This window comes from Sinocyclocheilus rhinocerous, unplaced genomic scaffold (genome assembly GCF_001515625.1).
Source record: "Sinocyclocheilus rhinocerous isolate Xijiao unplaced genomic scaffold, SAMN03320098_v1.1 scaffold1809, whole genome shotgun sequence".
NCBI lineage: Eukaryota > Metazoa > Chordata > Actinopteri > Cypriniformes > Cyprinidae > Sinocyclocheilus > Sinocyclocheilus rhinocerous.
Window position 1 is genome coordinate 209,560 of NW_015663347.1, and position 7,953 is coordinate 217,512.

The 7,953-nt window shown below is 36.6% G+C and overlaps 1 pseudogene; it reads right to left on the bottom strand.

Moving 5' to 3' along the window:
* The window catches only part of LOC107728797 (E3 ubiquitin-protein ligase parkin-like), a 141,384-nt pseudogene that overhangs the window by 45,390 nt on the left and 88,041 nt on the right, over positions 1-7,953 (bottom strand).

Consider the following 7,953-nt stretch of genomic DNA (forward strand, 5'->3'; position numbering starts at 1 on the left):
ACAGAATACAAAGGAAGTAAACTTAAAAACTGGATCCGTCTGATTTGTGAACAAATCATTAAAACGATCTAACTCAAGTGAAGTGGTATGATTCATACTTTTGATGTACGTGTGTTCAAAACCCACCCGCATATATAACTTTTAATAAACAGAGCAAAGTAGCAGAGGATGTATGGGTGCGTTTGGGTGGCGGAGCGCGGTGGAGTGCGCATCTGAAGCCTTGTTTATACTTTCAATCAACTTGTAATGGGCAAGAAAAAGCTTAGACTCTCCAATGTCATCCTGTTGAGAGTCAAACAGTTCTAGAAATGGGAGCTAGAATGACACTGACGATTCTTCATTTCAGTGAGTATAATTAGCCAAATAAGCATCTTTAATGGCTTAAATGACTACAGAATAAAGCTGATAGACTGTTCCTAAATCTGTGAATGTGACAGCACACAACAGTGAAAAATGATTATATTATATTATATTATATTATATTATATTATATTATATTATATTAAGTGATGATTTCTTACAGTGGTATTGAGGTTTTTAATGTATCTAATTTACTTATTACGTGTCCATATGGTTTATTATTGGTTATGGCCTTTTTGGTCTGTGGAGTTCTGTATATTTCAGTAGAGCATGTTTACATAGTACATATAATTCTTGTTTCAAAAGATCACAGAAAATTTGATTTGTCATGATACAGTGTGACCCATTCAAAATAATGGCATGATTCAGTGTAGAGCCAAGCGCAGGTACATTACTGCTGAAATTACTGCTGTAATTTTCAGCACATTTGCATCAGTAAAATTCAACTTATTAACAGGAGAGGAGGAGATCTTGCGCCGTGCACAGGAAGCCATGCGCTCTCCTCCACCGAAGGTGTGTGACTAAATGTTAAGTGGAGATTTTGTGCCTTTGAGGTCAGCTTGTAATATGGTGTTATGTTAAAGCTCATTTCAAAAGAAGGTTAAGGGTGCACTGGCTTCCACTGGATTTTCAGAGAAAAAGCTTTTGAAGCTCACACAGTTGTGTTTATCGGAGGCAGACGATCATTTCTTCACATTTTGTGGATGTGACTGGACTCTTTCATCTGCGCCTTTTGGACAAGCGTGTTTTGGCTGGACTGTTCAAAGTTGTTTAAAAGTGGAAATGGCATTTGAGGCTGATGTCTGACCTTTTTACACAATCTCCAGTCTGCAGCCAGACGCACAGTGATAGATGGCCACAAAAACGTGCGTGTATCTATCTATCTGTCTGTTTACCTAGACTGTATTTATTTGATTTTCCATTTTAATATATTATACAATGTAATTTATTTTTGTGATGCAAAGCTGAATTTTCAGCATCATTACTTCAGTCACATGATCCTTCAGAAATCATTCTAATATACTGATTTGCTGCTCAAGAAACATTTATCATCATCATCATTATTATCATCATCATCATCAGTGTTGAAAACAGTTGTGCTGCTTTTTTTTTTTGATCTATTAATTATTTCTTCAATTAGTCATTTAATCTATGGATTTTTTTAAACAATTAGTCTATCACCTATTTCCTGAATAGTTGATTGATCCTTCAGTTAACTTACCAACAAATAAAAAACTTAAATTCTGCCATTAATGTAAGTTTCAATGTATTATAAAAACATTTTCTTATTCAAATATTTATTTTACAAATAAAAACTAATTTCTCCATCTCCAAAAATACAAAAAAAAAAAAAAAAAAGTAACAAAAAAATAAGAAGCACTAAAATATGTTACTAAAAAGTATTGTTTAGTATTTTTGCTTAGTATAATGTTAGAAAAAAAAAGTATTGGAATTAATTATTCTAATAATACTAATACTAATAATAAAAGATAATTAAATCACAAGTAACTGGAATTATTAGGTGGATTATTAAATTATTTAGGACTCCCATTCCTACCCTGCAGTTTCAGTTTTGTTTGACTGTCTTTACCGGCTGCAGCCAAAGCAAAACTGTAAGCACTGAGAGAACAAAATGAGACAAAAAATATCAGTGAAAGAGAAAACGAAAGGAGGAGAATGGCAGCAAAACAAATGAGGGAGTGCAAGGGCAAGACAGCGGTAGATACAGAGAGATACAGAGCATGAGAGATGGGTGGGGTGTTCTGGCTGATAGGGGGTCAATGCTTCTCCCCGGAGCCCCATTACCAGGTGGCATTAACGGATGTGGTGGGCCAATGCGGGGACAGTGAGGGCCCGGAGAGAGTATGTGTGTGTGTGACTGTGTGCGTGAGAGAGTGAAGGAGAACAATTTGATAGTATCTCCTCTTCACTGCAGCTACCAACACACCACCATCAATCACTGCCAAACACAGCAGCCTGTGCACACAAACACACCAAATACAGAGGCACACACAAACATACACACACACACACACACACACATACATACACTAATAGCCATTCACATTGGTGAACACTTAAGATATGTTTACCTGCACAGGGCAGAGAGTAGCCCACCAGCGGCTCCTGGGTAAACTGTCGCTCATTGAGTCTGGTCACACAGTACAGGTGGAAGCACTCCAGGCAGATCACATGACGCTCGGCACACTGAAACACCAGCACCGGAGTCCTGGAAGACATGGTGAGGCCTGAATCACATTTACAGTGTACAGTTACGCAACTTTTTATCATACTATGAAATTGTTATTGCTGCTTTTGGTGTCTGTCCACACCAAAAGCAACAATGCTGTTACATGTTACACAATCATAGCCAATCAGATCATATTTGACAAACATACTTCAGGTTTCGGACGGAGATGGTCAGTGAGGGAATTGTCCAGGGTGGTACATATCGAAATTAATATTGTTTAGAGACAGGCCAATATGATTCTGATTATTTTTACATTTAACCCTATAAAGTCTACTGTATCACATTTGATCATTGAATTTCTCAATAGGAAAATACTCAAAAAGGCTTCGAAATTATCAACATGTTCAAAGCTTTGCTGTTAAACCTGTCATACACAATCTACTACATGCCTTCTGTCGTCTGTTTGAAAGTTTATACTTTTAGCAAGTAAAAGGGTTTTTAGTATAATTGAAAAACTCTCCTCCACGTGGTTGTGGTTCGCTTGTCTTTTTCCTGTAAAATCTTTACTGATTGTTAGTAAACGTAAGAGTACATTTTATATCGTTAATACTATTTCAAGATTGCCAACATTGTACTAAAGCAACTTAGGTTTATTTGATCATTCACACATCATTTTTTTGAAAAATCATGTTAAAATGGGAGTATCAAATATAATAAATCAAGTGTTTGTGGAACTAGTCATAGTCACTAGTCATGGCAAAAAGCAATTATAATGTTCAATCAAACATTCCGATCAATTTTAACCAAAAACCGACCAATAAAAAAGTCAACTACCAATAGAAACCTTATAAATATTTCACAATTTAAAGAATATGTCTTTTTTCCCCCTTATGGTAATCATTTTTGAAGGGAATGTGCTAAACTGTCATGAAAATAATGTAATAAACATAATGGTCCAAAATAAGAGGTTTACAGTCTTTCTGATTTTGACTTTGGGGTGAAATATGAGATTTTGAAGAAGGACACTGATGAGGAGAGGGCTTCTGGGAGAAGGGGTAGAGAGCTTGTTTAGATATGTTTCTTGTTCAATACCTTCGGAAAACTTCAAATGATCTCAAAGACCCCTGATACTTTAGTGTAGTAAGCAAAGAACCAGCTGTCTGAAATCTCATGCCAATTTTCTTTCCATTTCTCCAGAAGTCCCCCTTCACTCTCAAACACAGTCTCACTTGACTGGAAGTCAACTTGCTAACACAGTGATCCACCTCTCTGACCCCTCTCTCCCGCTTCTATTGTAGGAGACTGGCCGCGTCCTTGTCAGTGCCCTTTTAAACAAATGGAGGAGATCTCTGAGGAGGAAGAAGAGTGGAGTGGAGGACAGTGGGAAAAAAAAAACAAAGCTCTACTCAGGAAGGTAATTGCAATGCTACTTCAATCAGTCCTTGATTTGAATGGTGGTTGTTGGTGATTGGGCTCCATTGTCTGGTTTCTCCAGATGCTCGCCGCCTGCCCGACCCTCCATGCGAGAGCAGCAGGTAGGAGCGTTTCTGCAGGACCGCCCCACTAATATCTGACCTTCATTGGCAGGATACACTTAGCGTTTGTGCTTTCTGGAAAAATGGCTACTGTTGATTGAAGGGCCACGCAGCAGGAGGCATATGTATGTTCACGACCATCCTGTCTTTCAGAATGTTTGTATCAATCTTTAGTTTACTTCTACAATGTGTTGCAGGTATTTCATCTTTTCTGACTGATGGATCAATCAGAAAGTCTCCAAACTGCTCTATCAAATTTGTTTTGTGTAGAAAGTTATTTTTTCTATCTAGTCATTTTCTGTTGCTTTGTCAGTCTGTCTGACAGCTTGTTAGTGAGTCTTAGTGGTGTGTAAACCAGGTGCAACACAAAAGTTTCCAGCATTGATTTTTTTTGTCATTATTACTTTTAGAGTTTTTTTAACTTTTAACATTTTAAATGCACTAAATTGGAACTAATATTGGAATTACAAATATTTAAATACATGATATACAAGTTTAAATAGAAATGACATTAAAGTATATTTTAAATTTCCATACACTTAAGTCAACCAGTATACTTCATATTTCGTTTTTGAAAAACCATAGAATTACTTATGAAATTACATATAAAGATGTATGTAAGTGGGTCAAAAAATAATTTAATGTGAATTTAATCTGAATTCTGAATATAAATTTGAACTGAACATGAATTTAATATGAATTTCAAAACATTACATTCACTGCACATATTCAAGCATATTCTTTTTCGACTGGATAACTGCGGCACATTCCAATGTGCAACTATCAGAAAGATTTCTGGTTTTAGGTTTTAATCATTTTACAGCCTTAATAGAAATCAAGCAACCAACAACATGTTTTGTAATCATTGCTGGTTCAGACAAAAGCTATTAGCGCTTGTTGGTTTATCGCATCACGCTTGTTTAGGACGTGGTGAGATTAATGTTGTAATGAACTGTCTGATTGGTTCTTTGTTGTGTAGCCTAAAAAACTAATTTCGCCCACTCTGATGGCTTTAGCTACAGACACATGGGAAAAACCGAACGTCACTCACATGATGTCAGTGCAGGCGATGCAGGGCACTCTGCGTGTGTTGGGCATTATCAAGTCCAGTGCTGCTGAAGTGTCATTATCACAGGTGGGGTGGGCAGCACATTTCAGGTAGAACTCCTGCAAGAAGCACAAATGAGATGTAATCATGCCTTGCAAATAGGGGTGGGGGATATGGCAAAAATATCGTATCACGTTTTTTTCAGGAAAATCACGATTCTTTGCCACGTTGGTTTTACAATTCTGCAAGTTGCCTGAGCAGTACAGCCAAACTAAGTTCCCTATTTTAAAAGCAAAGCCTTACAAGGAAGCAAAATATAAAATAAAAAAGAATGGCAGATATTTAGGCCAAAGTGGGTGAAGATAATCTTTGTCATTATTTTATCTTTGTTATTAAAAAATAAGAACAAAGATACACATTACAAATACACATAATATACAAATAAATCAAACAGTGCTTTATTTCTCCGGTACAGTGCGTGTATTTGGCAGTAGCATTCAAGAAACTGAATGAACACACATAAAAATAAAACACTATATACACTTCACTGTATAAATAATACATTGATTCTCATTAAAGCAACTGTATTAAAGTTCTTCAGTCAAGAGCAGTGCGTGATTTTTCTCTGTGTTTTGTTGTTTTATTAACATTAAAAGGGATAGTTCAGCCAAAAATGAAAATTGTTATGATTTACTCATTCTTAAGTTGTTTTAAACCTGAATAAATTTCTTTCTTCTGTTGAACATAAAAGTTATTTTGAAGAATGTGGTGTCTTTCCAAACAGTTGCTGGTCCCCAGTGACTTTCATAGTATTTTTTTCCCTACTATCAAAGTCTATGGGGACCAGCAACTGTTTGGTTACCCACATTCTTCAAAATATCTTCTTTTGTGTTCAGCACAAGAAATAAATGAATACAGGTTTGGGACAACATGAGCGTGAGTAAATAATGACAGAAATAAAATTTTGGGGGTGAACTATTCCTTTAAAGGCAGAGTAAGGGATTTCTGGTAGCCAATGTTTATATTGACAGTATTAGGGTAATCAGATGCGAAAGATAACTTAGTCCGGTAATCAGGCACTATTTGACAGGTTTTTTAGTGTGTGCGCTTCAGGTGTACGCGCTCAGAAAAAGTGCATGTCAGAACAGCACGCTAATGAAATGTTTAACTGGCAAGGCTTTAAAGCACATGCAAATAATTGCGAATAAGTGCAGTGTCCCGTAAGTGTAACTCTAGAGCTGAGTTAACATTAGATGTGAATGTATGCCGCGTCAAACAGTATATTGAGATGGAGGCGCCTGAACTGCAACTGATAGAATGTGCGCTGCAGCACGATACTACGATATTTCTTCAAAAGCAGATTGTGGAGACATTTTAATCGTCCACAATCAAAAATCGTGTTCTCGCACACCCCTACCTGCAAACCCCCACTAAGAGTCTCAAACAACCCAACTGCATTGGTTTTTATGGATTTGCAGCATGAGGGTGGTAATACTGGACCCAACTGGGATAATGCTACCAATTTAGTCCAACTAGTGGACGGTCCTTTTTCTCTGCCAAGCAATACAGCACTAGATGGACAAAAAAGGAAAAATAAAACTCAACTTTCTCAACTGAAAATGTGGCTTTATATAATGAATAAATTCTGGTTGAATGTAGCATGTTGACAACTTTGGTAAAATTTAAATGACTATGTAATGATAAAAAAGTGTGACCTACAATATCTGTAAATGCAAAAGGACACCTTGAGACTTGGTGGAGCCTTAAGCAACTTATAAGTGCTCAAATGTCCTTTAAAACCACCAAAACAGTCCAGCCCACCATGCTTGTCCAGTCTCAGAGACTAACTAACCACTGGTTTAAGGTGCTTTTTTTATTCAGGCAAGTGACAAAAGAATAATTAACATAATAATATGACAAAATTGTTGCTGTCTCACCGCCACTCTGCCATCACAGTCTTGTGACTGACATACTCCATGAATCCTGTTAGGGAGAAGGACGTCATCCCAGCAGCTCGGCCCCTACAGACAACAGACAGAACGTCACAGAGATGATAGACGTCAGTCAAGTAAGGGGCAGGAATGTGATGAGAGAAGGGTCAAAGAAAGAAGGACAGTTTAACTCAAAGAGAAATAGAACAAAACCCCACAACACTGGCAAAACATTCCTTTAACTCTACATGAAATACTCCAAAAACGTACCTATACATACAATTAACTGCAGTTTCCAGCTGAGATGAAAATTAGTGGCAGTAAAACACCAACTTTTATTCCTTTCCGCACAAATTTTGATTATGGGGCAGATTATGGATTAATAAAGACTTAGTTTTGCATGGTTCCTTGCACAATATTATGTTATGACTAGGGCTGTCAAAATGGCTGAAAAACTAAATTTGAATTTTGTGCTTAAATATTATCAAAATTTGAATTATATTCTAATTTAAAATGCATAATTTCAGTTAGGGTAAAGAAAAGCTTTTGGCTTTTCTCCTGAGGCCACAAGAGGGCACATCGAGCATAAGATAACATGACTATCTGTGAAAAAAAGTGCATAATGTTTAAAATAATGTTTATAAACCAATTATAGTTAATTAAGTTGCTTAAACAACTATAAACAAAACAGCAGCATGTATGCATTCATAGTTTAATACAAAAGGCCGAAAGCCTATCACACAGAGTATATTTTTCGTTTAAAAACACGAGTTGCAGTGGGATGGGGAAAAAAACCCGCCATTAAGTCTCGAGATATGTTTTTTCAAAGTTGAACTTGCATTAATTTTACATGGCTTTCTAAACATGCGGTTCTCTTGTGCGAGACGC